The 11,350-nt window shown below is 55.6% G+C and overlaps 1 long non-coding RNA gene across 1 annotated transcript; it reads left to right on the forward strand.

The window, feature by feature from the left end:
* The first annotated feature begins 301 nt into the window (after nucleotides 1-301).
* On the forward strand, nucleotides 302-10,638 carry LOC144937166 (uncharacterized). The gene is made up of 4 exons (XR_013637576.1): nucleotides 302-574; nucleotides 2,599-2,737; nucleotides 8,827-9,002; nucleotides 10,218-10,638. It is a non-coding gene; the product is annotated as an uncharacterized LOC144937166 (long non-coding RNA).
* Nucleotides 10,639-11,350: the final 712 nt, after the last annotated feature.

An 11,350-nucleotide genomic window follows, 5' to 3' on the forward strand; every position in this document is an offset into this window, starting at 1 on the left:
ATCCCCCGTATCGCATTAACATCCTTTTGAGGCACGTACAAGCACCTATGACGACCCGTTCAGCACACGAGGGAGTGGGTGTCTAGCACCACGCCCGGTCCGTAGTGGCGATGTTTACACGCCACACCAGGTACTCATTTGAGGCTGTGTCGACCTAGGGTAGACCCAGGACCGGCTCAGATGATCGTCACTGGTGTTGGCCGTGAGCGGAAACCGAATTCGGGTTTGTAGCCCAGTGGGCTAACCACTGCGCCACCGCTCCCCCCCCCGCCCCCCCCAAACAAAGACAAATATCCCCCGTACAGCCATAACATACAGCTGGGGCAAGCGTGGTTAGCGAGCACCTATTAACCCGGCATGGCGCACGAGTTGTGGCTGTTTTGTTTAATCTTAAGGGAGTCTATGCATAAAGAATGAGATGCATATGTAAATAAGATCTTGATTGTTTATTGTTGATTGTTTGTTTGTTGTTGTTGTTGTTGTTGCCGAGGGATGTACGTAGCTCCCACAGTCTCGCAAGGGGGATTAACAGCTCCAGGACGGGAGAACGCGAGATATTGGAACAAATGCAAAGGTACATATCCCCCATGTGTCCTTCAACAGACTGTGTGGACGAGTGCTGTTGGTAGTGAGCATCTATTAAGGCCGGTGCAGCACTCGAGGGGGTGGGTGACCAAGTGCACACCCGGCGGCCTTTGTCTCCCCAACGTTGATGTTTACACACCGCACTAGGAACTCATTTAAGGCTGAGTCGAACTAGGGGACACCCAGAACCGGTTCAGATCATCTTCATCGATGTTCGCTGTGAACGGGAATCGAACTCGGATCACCGGGTTAGGAGAGCAGGTAGGTAGTAAGTATGCATGTTGAACTTCTTTCACACCATACGTAGCCAACCGTGCTACTAGGAACACAGAAAACACGCACATTGGTGTGTACACACACACACACGCGTGTACACACGACTATATATATACACGCACAAGAGTGTGTCTATACAAATGGAAATACACAAATAGCACAAAACAACCCCCATAAATCCATGCAAGTGTTATTAGCGAAACGATGGTAATGATGATGATGGTGGTGGTGATGGTGGTGGTGATTAGAGTGATGAGGACGATGGTGATGACTGTTGTGGTGATGATTGTTAATGCTAATGATGATTACGATGGTGATGGTGACGGTGATGGCAATGATGGCGAGGATGGTACTGATAATGATGGGGCAGTAGTGGAGAGAGTGGAGAGTTTCACATACCTGGGCAGTGTGCTTATGACCGGCTCCAGTTTAACAGCAGAGGTCTCACTCCGAATCAGTCGAGCGGCAATATCTTTTCATCGGTTGCGTAACGCTGTGTGGAAGCTACCTGGTCTGTCGCACCGCACGAAGCTTCAGGTCTTCTCGGCCACAGTCATTCCCTCCCTTCTCTACGCTTGCGAAACGTGGACCCCCCTAATGGAGCATCTTCGCCGGTTGGAAACATTTAGGCTGGCCTGCCTACGATCCATCCTGGGTTTAACCAGGCTGGATTGTGTGAGGAGCTCACAATCCTTGAAAGATTTGGTCAAAGTCCCATCGGTGAGCTCCTCCGGCAGGCAAGGCTGCGTTGGCTGGGTCATGTAGCCCGCATGCCCAGCCACCGCATGCCTAAACAGCTTTTGTTCGGCCGGATCGAGGGGGCTAAACGGGCGCGGCACGGGCTACAGAAGAGATGGAGTGATGTGGTACAGGAGGACGTGGAGCTGAGTGGACTTGCCGATGACTGGTACCAGCGGTGTCAAGATCGGCCTCAGTGGAGGAGGCTCGTGAAGTACGCTACTGGGAAGTTGGAGGCAGTCGCCCTCCAACAACAACGGAGGGCGGAGGAGCGACGGTCACAATAACGAGCGGAGCGCCGGGTGGCTAAAGCACAGCAAGTTGGTACAGTAGGGGGCACAGGTGGTGCATCAGCCAGTCATCTCGGTTATCTCAGTCAGTCGACCCGTGGCACCTGCTGGGTCTGCCCCGTGACCTCCTGCCAGCGGGCGTTCGACACTTCACGTGGCCTCAAGGTGCACTTGGCCTGGCACAAGCGTCGTGGTGACGTCACCGCCACTTAGTGGCGAATGGCGGTTGTTGTTGTTGATAATGATGGTCATGATGATTACGATGATAATGATGATGATAGCGATGTGATTGATGATGATAGTGAAGTTGATTGTGTTGATGGTGTGTTTGCGTACTGTGTGTCGTGTCTCTCTTTGGTGAGTGTTCTGTGGTGAGTGCTCTGTGGTGAGTGCCCTGTAGTGAGTGTTGTGTGGTGAGTGTTGTGTGGTGAGTGTTGTGTGGTGAGCGCCCTGAGCGTTGCGCGCGCCGAGTCAGAGCCAGGCGATTCGGGGAGGGTGAGTGGCTGGTGGAGGGATGTTGGTGAGGGGTGAGGCGCGTGTGGTGAGTGGAGTGTGGTGAAGGTGTGCGGCTAGGAGCGTGCCGGCTTCACCACAGCGACGTCACTGCGCCGCCTCTCGTCACCGTGACTTTCAGCTCGCTTGACCGCTGTCCAGTTGACGAAGCTCCCAGCCCCCCCCACCTCTCCCCTCCCCTCCGCGTGTATTGCAGCCAGAGGTGCCCCGCGACTCGTCTCGGGAGCGTAGCTACGAGAGGGAAGAGACCTGGGCACGACCGCCGAATCGCATCGCTCGCGTGCACCGCCCCCATGGACGCCGCCCCTCCGACTTCTGTCGCCCGAGCCAACGAGGTGGACGATCTCGCCAGGATACCACCCGCTTCGATAGTAAAGCACGCGAGCCAATCGATCGATCGATCAATCTGCATAAGCGCTCGCTAAACACCCCGGTTCTTGTCCCCAATTAGCCGCGTCCCGGACTCTCTGCGCTCACTAATTGCGCATTTGCATAGCCTCGTTCATTAACTTACATGAGCAGGCAGTAAGCGGATTATGATGATAATGATGTTGGTAATGACAATGGTGATGGTGGTAATGATAGTGAAGCAGTTCGTGACGAGGGTGATGACGAGGTATTTGATGGTGACGGCGACGACGACCACGATGGCGGTAATTAACCGTCGTGCTTTGTGTGCGATCGAGCGCTCTCCTCTTCGCCGGTGCGCGTCTCCTCGCGTAGAAAGTGCAGCTCTAGTGGCAGCTGCCCCTGTGCGGCGTGAGGGTGGCTCCGCGCCTGGCCTGACAACGGTCCCCGTAAGTCAGCCAGCAGGGGGGCGGATGATTGCAGTGATTCCCAATTGAGCCGTTTTCGAACACGGCAAATTTTTGTAGTGAGTCCACCTGAATCGCAGACGTTATTCTTGAGAGGCAACACATTTATTTAACATCAACACGTTAACACAAACGGGTAACTGCCCCTTTACCAGATACAGCATCGGGTGGTGACCACCCAGCTGACTACACTATACGTAGGAGTTACAGCTACGAAGGAACAGACCCTCACTCGGGTCCCCGACCACGTGTTGATGCCTCGTAGGACGTAGAGCTTCCAGCTTGTCGACGTGGAGCTTCCAGCTTGTCGACGTGGAGCTTCCAGCTTGTAGACGTGGAGCTTCCAGCTCGTAGACGTGGAACTTCCAGCTTGTAGACGTGGAGCTTCCAGCTTGTAGATGTTGAGCTTCCAGCTCGTAGACGTGGAGCTTCCAGCTTGTAGACGTGGAGCTTCCAGCTTGTAGACGTGGAGCTTCCAGCTTGTAGATGTTGAGCTTCCAGCTCGTAGACGTGGAACTTCCAGCTTGTAGACGTAGAGCTTCCAGCTTGTAGATGTTGAGCTTCCAGCTCGTAGACGTGGAGCTTCCAGCTTGTAGACGTGGAGCTTCCAGCTTGTAGACGTGGAGCTTCCAGCTTGTAGACGTGGAACTTCCAGCTTGTAGACGTGGAACTTCCAGCTCGTAGACGTGGAGCTTCCAGCTTGTAGACGTGGAACTTCCAGCTCGTAGACGTGGAGCTTCCAGCTTGTAGACGTGGAGCTTCCAGCTCGTAGACGTGGAACTTCCAGCTTGTAGACGTGGAGCTTCCAGCTTGTAGACGTGGAGCTTCCAGCTTGTAGACGTGGAACTTCCAGCTTGTAGACGTGGAACTTCCAGCTCGTAGACGTGGAGCTTCCAGCTTGTAGACGTGGAACTTCCAGCTCGTAGACGTGGAGCTTCCAGCTTGTAGACGTGGAGCTTCCAGCTCGTAGACGTGGAACTTCCAGCTTGTAGACGTGGAACTTCCAGCTCGTAGACGTGGAACTTCCAGCTTGTAGACGTGGAACTTCCAGCTCGTAGACGTGGAACTTCCAGCTCGTAGACGTGGAACTTCCAGCTCGTAGACGTGGAGCTTCCAGCTTGTAGGTGTTGAGCTTCCAGCTTGTAGATGTAGAGCTTCCAGCTTGTAGGTGTTGAGCTTCCAGCTTGTAGATGTTGAGCTTCCAGCTTGTAGATGTTGAGCTTCCAGCTTGTAGACGTGGAACTTCCAGCTTGTAGACGTGGAACTTCCAGCTTGTAGACGTGGAACTTCCAGCTTGTAGACGTGGAGCATCCAGCTTGTAGACGTGGAGCTTCCAGCTTGTAGACGTAGAGCTTCCAGCTTGTAGACGTGGAACTTCCAGCTTGTAGACGTAGAGCTTCCAGCTTGTAGACGTGGAACTTCCAGCTTGTAGACGTAGAGCTTCCAGCTTGTAGACGTGGAACTTCCAGCTTGTAGACGTAGAGCTTCCAGCTTGTAGACGTGGAACTTCCAGCTTGTAGACGTGGAACTTCCAGCTTGTAGACGTGGAGCTTCCAGCTTGTAGACGTAGAGCTTCCAGCTTGTAGACGTGGAACTTCCAGCTTGTAGACGTGGAACTTCCAGCTTGTAGACGTGGAGCTTCCAGCTTGTAGACGTGGAACTTCCAGCTTGTAGACGTGGAACTTCCAGCTTGTAGACGTGGAGCTTCCAGCTTGTAGACGTAGAGCTTCCAGCTTGTAGACGTGGAACTTCCAGCTTGTAGACGTGGAGCTTCCAGCTTGTAGACGTGGAACTTCCAGCTTGTAGACGTGGAGCTTCCAGCTCGTAGACGTGGAACTTACAGCTTGTAGACGTGGAACTTCCAGCTTGTAGACGTGGAACTTCCAGCTTGTAGACGTGGAACTTCCAGCTTGTAGACGTGGAACTTCCAGCTTGTAGACGTGGAGCTTCCAGCTTGTAGAATGCAGCGACCCCGGTCCCTTTCAGGGACCCACCTTATATCCTCCCGGGTCGAGGCCGCTCCGCCCTCGGCCTTCTCGAGTGTTCCAGCTCCCTCTCGATCCCCCTCGAGAGCTCTCCCTGGACACGTGATCACCCCCTAGCCCCCCCCCCCCCACCCACCTGGGGCCTTCTCTGTGGACAGTCCGGATCACGTGTCTACGGGGTCAACCAGAGTGCCATGGCCCGGGGCACCCTGCCCCTGGGCTGACACTCTCCCGCTCCCCCTTGTGGGAGACCGCACTGCACGCTATGCGTGGTGCCCACACTATTCCAGCACTCACCAAGCCCCGCTAGGGCTGGTACTACACCCGCCTACGGGTTGTACGAGATGACGGTGCATTGCACGCCGTGCTATGCTAAAGCCGGCATCACACAGCAGCCCACTCGGTGCTCTCCGTGATGTAGGGGCATCGCACACCACGGCCCTCCCGGGCCGGCACGGTACAGTGACATCCCCAATATCACTACACTTGGACCGTGACACGGGCACACACACGATGGGCCAACTCTTGCGAAATGACGCCGCGGGCGTCCTTAACGTCCGCTGTGAAAGCGGGCGGAGGCGTAGACATTCGCTTTCGTGGATAATCCTCCCGCCAGTATTAATCGGGGCGGCCGCTGGGCTTGAACCGGGAACCTCTCTGCAACAACCAGCAGCGGACGCGCAACGCGCCGTGGCGCGGCCCCGTGATGGCGATGATGGCGATGGAGGCGCTCGTGGCCGCAGCAGCTGCTGCTGATGATGCTGCTGATGATGATGGTTTTTATTGATGATGATGTTGACGTTTTTACTGCTGCTGATGCCGTTAGTTTATTATCAATGGTTATTTATGATCCGGAGTGAAGCAGCGATGCAAGTGGTTCGCCCACTGCGCCACGAACCCAGCAACCGCGGTTTGACTCTCGACTGCGGACCGACATCGGGGGGCGAACGATTTCTGAACCGGCCCTGGACCGCTGCCCCCCCCCCCACCTCTAATCACCAACACGCACTGACCAGCGCGGTGAAGTATGGTCAAACAACCCCCATGACCCACACGGCGTGTATCGTCATCGCCATGAACCCTGCAACACCTGAGACGGACCGTGGCCGTGTTTGTGTGAGCGGCGCTGCACGCGCGCCAGCGACGAACGGTCCAAACGAGGGAACGAGGATCGGTTCACGCGAAGCGAGTGAACGCTTGGATCCACACGGCGTGTATCGTCATCGCCATGAACCCTGCAACACCTGAGACGGACCGTGGCCGTGTTTGTGTGAGCGGCGCTGCACGCGCGCCAGCGACGAACGGTCCAAACGAGGGAACGAGGATCGGTTCACGCTTGGATGGATTTGTTCGATACAGCGGTAAAAGACATCCGCGGAAGTTCCCGCGACTCGAGGGGATTTCAGCCCCGTGCAGTCAAATCGATCCCGCGATCCGCTTCCTGTGAATTATTCACCGCGATGAATATTAACGCGTTCATTACAGACGCGAGGCGGGGAGGGGTTAGACTGGGGGGCTGGGGGGAGGGAGCCGGGGGGGAGGGGTTGGTCTGGTAGACGGGAGGAGGAGGAGAAGGAGGGTTGGGATTGGAGGGTGGCGGTGGGTGGAGTGGAAAGAGGGCGTGCAGGCGGGGGTGCCAGGAGAGATGAGAGGAGAGAGGATGGGGACATTAGGGGGGTCCCCCCCCCAATATCCCACTTCTCTCAGAGTAACAACTTCAGGTTCAATTCTCATTCCTCCGTACAGCTCCCCACCTCATCGCACAAATCCGCCCCCCCCCCTTCTGTCATGCGCCCCCCCCCGCCCGTCCCCTGGCCACGTCTCCCCCCCCCGCTCCCTTCCGCCTCCACTCCCAGCCACGTGGCGGAGTGCGCGGTAATTGCTGTCCAATTAAGCGGCGCGCGCGCCTTCTTAAACATCCACACGGGAGTCATTACGGAGCGAGCTGACACGGGCTGGGCGAGACAGCCCCCTGTCCCCCCCACCCAGCCCCCACCCAGCCCCCCCCCTTCCCCCCCGCCCCTTCATGCCCCCCCCAACTCCACCCATTCAGCACCGCCCCCCCCCCTGCCGCCCGTTCTTTCAGCCCCTCCCAGCCTCGAGTCGAAGCTCCACGGCTTAATTTCCCTAGCGAGGCGCGCGATAGAAAGGTTATCGCTTACCGACGAGAGGGGGGTGGGGTGGGGTGGGGCGGGGGATCAACACTGCCCCCCACCCCTCCGCAACTCCCTCCCTACTCCCCCCTCCACCCACCCACCCGCACGCCTCTATCCCCTTGCTACGTCGCCCCCCCCCCCCCCCACGGGGCGGTTCGGTTGTCTAAACCCCCCCCCCCCAGTGCAGTTCCCGGTTCTCACCGCCTTTGTATCCCCAGTGGCGATGTTTACACACTGCACCAGGTACTCATTTGAGGCTGAGTCGACCTAGGGGAGGCCCGGGACCGGTTCAAATAAACGTCACTGGTGTTGACCGTGAGCGGGAATTGAACCCGGGTCGCCAGGTTCGTAGCGCAGTGCGCTACCCACTCCACGACCGCTCCCCCCCCACACACACACACACCGGCAAACAGGGTCAGAATATTCATCAATAACACGGCTTACATAATACAACACATTTAGGCACATTTAAAACGGCTATGAATCTCCCTCGAAAGTTATAAATAGACGTCGCGCGTCGGTGAAGATGCGCTTGAGGACTCCGTGTGAGAACTGGCGCTCGTGGTGCCCGCACCGACCACGTGCCGGGCACAGGTCCACAAGGGTCCCCATATATAAGAGGCCAAGCGGCCAGCTACAACCAGCACTATTCGTCTGTGGCTGAGTCCATGGGTGAATAGGATATGTTGCACCCTGTGGGTGTCCACTTGATTTGTGCATATCGTGGAGAGCGGTGGGGTGGCGGTGGGCTCACTGCGCTACGAACCCAGTGACCCGAATTAGATTCCCGCTCACGACCAGCATCGGTGATGAATGTCTGAACCGGTTCTGGGCCTCCTCTAGGTCGAATCAGCCTTAAATGAGTACCTCTTGGTGCGATGTGTAAACATCGCCACTGGGGAAACAAAGGCGGCCGGGCGTGGTGCTGGCCACCCACACCCCCTCGTGTGTTGTGCCCGCCTTCGTAGGTGCTCGCTAACAGCACTTGCCCCAAGAGTCTGCAAAGGCTATATCGGGGGGGATCTTTGTCTTTGTGTAGATGTAATTGCATCAACGATTTTTAAGCGCAGGTCCAAAGCGACCAACGCGTCAAACGGTCAACAACAAACGGGATGATGTAATAGTTGTCATAGATAACGAGGATGTGACGGCGATGGGGGGAGGAGGAGGAGATGAGCAGGGCGAGTGAAGGAGCAGAAAAATAAGTGTGGCGAGTGAGAGGGCGACGAGTGGGAGGGCGAGTGGGGATGGGCGCGTGAGCGAGTGGGTGAATAATTGAGTGTGTTGCTGTGACCTGCAGTGTTGGTGATTGAGCACACAGGTGTGTCAATGTCGCGGCGGTGATGTTATTGTGGTGTCGTGGTTATGACGTTGATTGTCATTGTTGCGGCTGTCGTTGTTTTGGTGGTGATTGCATTTATTCTGAGTGTTGTTGTTCTTGTTGTTGTTATTCCGGGTGTTTACCCAGGAAAGGTTTCAGTTATTCTTCAAGACTCTTCTTCAAGAGGGTCCTGCCAGGCTTGTCTCTCTAATGGGGGCGACGCTGCTGCTGCTGCTGCTGCTCTGCGTGTGATCCCAAGTTGAGTCAATTGCAGATGATTTTTCAGCACTGGGATGTTTGGCCAATCCCAGTTCCATTTCGCGGTGAGTCATTCCTTAATTTGAGTCGTGTTTATAATCCATGATGAGTCGTGGTGACTGCTGCGTGGATATCATGACAGTGGCAGTCGCGGTGACGCTGCTGTCGCTGCTGCTGCTGTTGTCGTCAGTGGCACAACAACAAACAACTCAACACATTCCTCAATAACAACACCGTGTGGCCTCCAAAGGAAAACTATAACATAGAATTGTTATGGGAAATAATTATCCTTCCTTTTATGTGCTTTCTGAAGAAGGCGCATTGCTAGAAACGTCGGCTATTTATGTTAATGCCACACACGCGCACGCGCAGAGAGAGGGTTGTTTACGAACGCGTTTGAGTATTTTGTTTGTTGTACTATTATCGCGACTGTAGTTATTGTTGCCGTAGTAGTGGCTGTTGTTTGTTGTTGTGGTGGTGGTGGTGGTGGCGCTGTTGATATGAATTATAATTCGCTGCTCGCTTCGTGTCGCGTGGCGCAGAGGAAAGGGCACGGGGAGATGAATGCAGGACCCGAGGCGCAATAATGAAGCTTGGGGGGGCGGAGGGAGTGGGGGGCCCGTGGGGGGGGGGGGCACGTGCGGGGGAGAGAGAGTCCGGAGAGAGAGGAAATGAGAGATGGAAGGGACTGAGAGATAAGGGAGCGGAGGAGAGGGAAGAGTGAATGTGCGTCCATGTGCAGCCCCTTGCGCCGATATCAACGCATCAAGAGTCGCAGTGATTTCCTGCACACGTGAGCGTGCAGGAGGCGGAGGCATTGGGGCTCATCTCCTGCTCACAGTTCTGCAGCGACAGTGGTGGGAATTCCACATTTCTATGGCGGGGCCCGGGGGGGGGGGTCTCGTGGTAGAACAACCGCTGTTGACTCCAGGGGGGTGATGTGCTGAGTCAACTTCTCCCCCCTCCCCAACCGCGATGCGAACTCGCGACCTTCCGATTTTGTGTTGATAATACCAATGATGATGATGCAGATCATTAACACCCTTCACTCCACTGCTGGATGAAGGCCTCCCCACGCCGTGCGGGTCTTGGATGTGGGGTTATTTCACCATACTTCACCATGCTGGTCAATGCGAATTAGTGAATGCGGGGAGCATAGACATTGGAGGAAATAGGTACAGTACAACAATGGACTGTGCTGCATTGTCCTTTGTTCACGTGGCGGCAGCCTATAACACCTGTTATGCATGGTCGTGGTCGCCCATCCAATCGCTGTCCAGGCTCAAGCCTCCAACATCTGGCCAGATCGGACGAATTGCGGATGTCCGCAGACAAACGCAGAAGAGCACCTCGTGACGATGCTGACATCGAAGTGCGGCACAACAAGGGCACGTGCCGCACTGCCGTCTGCTCGCTGCTGTGCTAAACGACTTCTCGGAATCGGCTTAAAATGTAGTCGCGAGCCGTGCACAACGAAAGTCGCGGGTTGTTTCCAGCCGGCGGGGGCTGCAAAGTGTGCCACCCCTTGTCTCTCCAGCCTCACCCACCCATCTCCTCCTTTCCCACCAACCCAGCCAGCCACGCTCGCACGCCGCTTAAATTGGCCGCGTGTTAATAATTGAACAGGAGGAGGGGAGGAGTGCAAGCTGGGCAAACCGAGCCGTTAAGGGAGCCTCGGTTACACAGTGCAGCGTCAGCGTCAGCAGCAGCAGCAGCGTCAATACCTGCAGCTTCAGCAGCATCATATTCATCACGAGCAGCAGGAGCAGTCGCACCATCAGCTTAATCGCACCACAATTCCCATTGACATCATCATCATCATCCGCATCATCATCCGTGCAACAGCAAAATCATCGCCGTCATTTTAACCGTCATCATCATCATCACCAACAGCAGCAGCAGCAACGGCATTAGATTCATCATAACAATCACCAGCAGAAGTCGCAACACCGTAATTATCATCATTGTCACCATCATCAGCAGCAGCATCATAACCATCATCATAAGCATTATCATCATCTCCATCAGCAGGAGCTGCAGCAGTAGCAGCAGCAGCGTAAGCAGTAGCAGCATCAGCAGTAACAGCAGCATCATATTCATCATTATCAGCAGGAGTGCAGCGATGGGAGCTAGGGGTGGGGGGTGCCGAGTTGCGGGGTGGTGGGTGTTGATGGATATGAGGAGCCTGGTGGAGGGGTACCTGAGATTGTGGGCCCCTAGCATCGCTCAGGGGTCCCTGATTACCCCAGTTAAACGTTGCCACGTGGGGGTTCCATGCTCAATCCAGGCAGCGGCGTGTCCCTGCAAGTTACCCAGGGAGATCATAACCGTTCAATCACCGATCAATCGTTCAATCAATTTGCCAATCAACCCGCCAACCGATCAATCGGCCAATCAAACGATCGTCCAACCA

Source organism: Lampetra fluviatilis, chromosome 18 (genome assembly GCF_964198595.1).
Source record: "Lampetra fluviatilis chromosome 18, kcLamFluv1.1, whole genome shotgun sequence".
NCBI lineage: Eukaryota > Metazoa > Chordata > Hyperoartia > Petromyzontiformes > Petromyzontidae > Lampetra > Lampetra fluviatilis.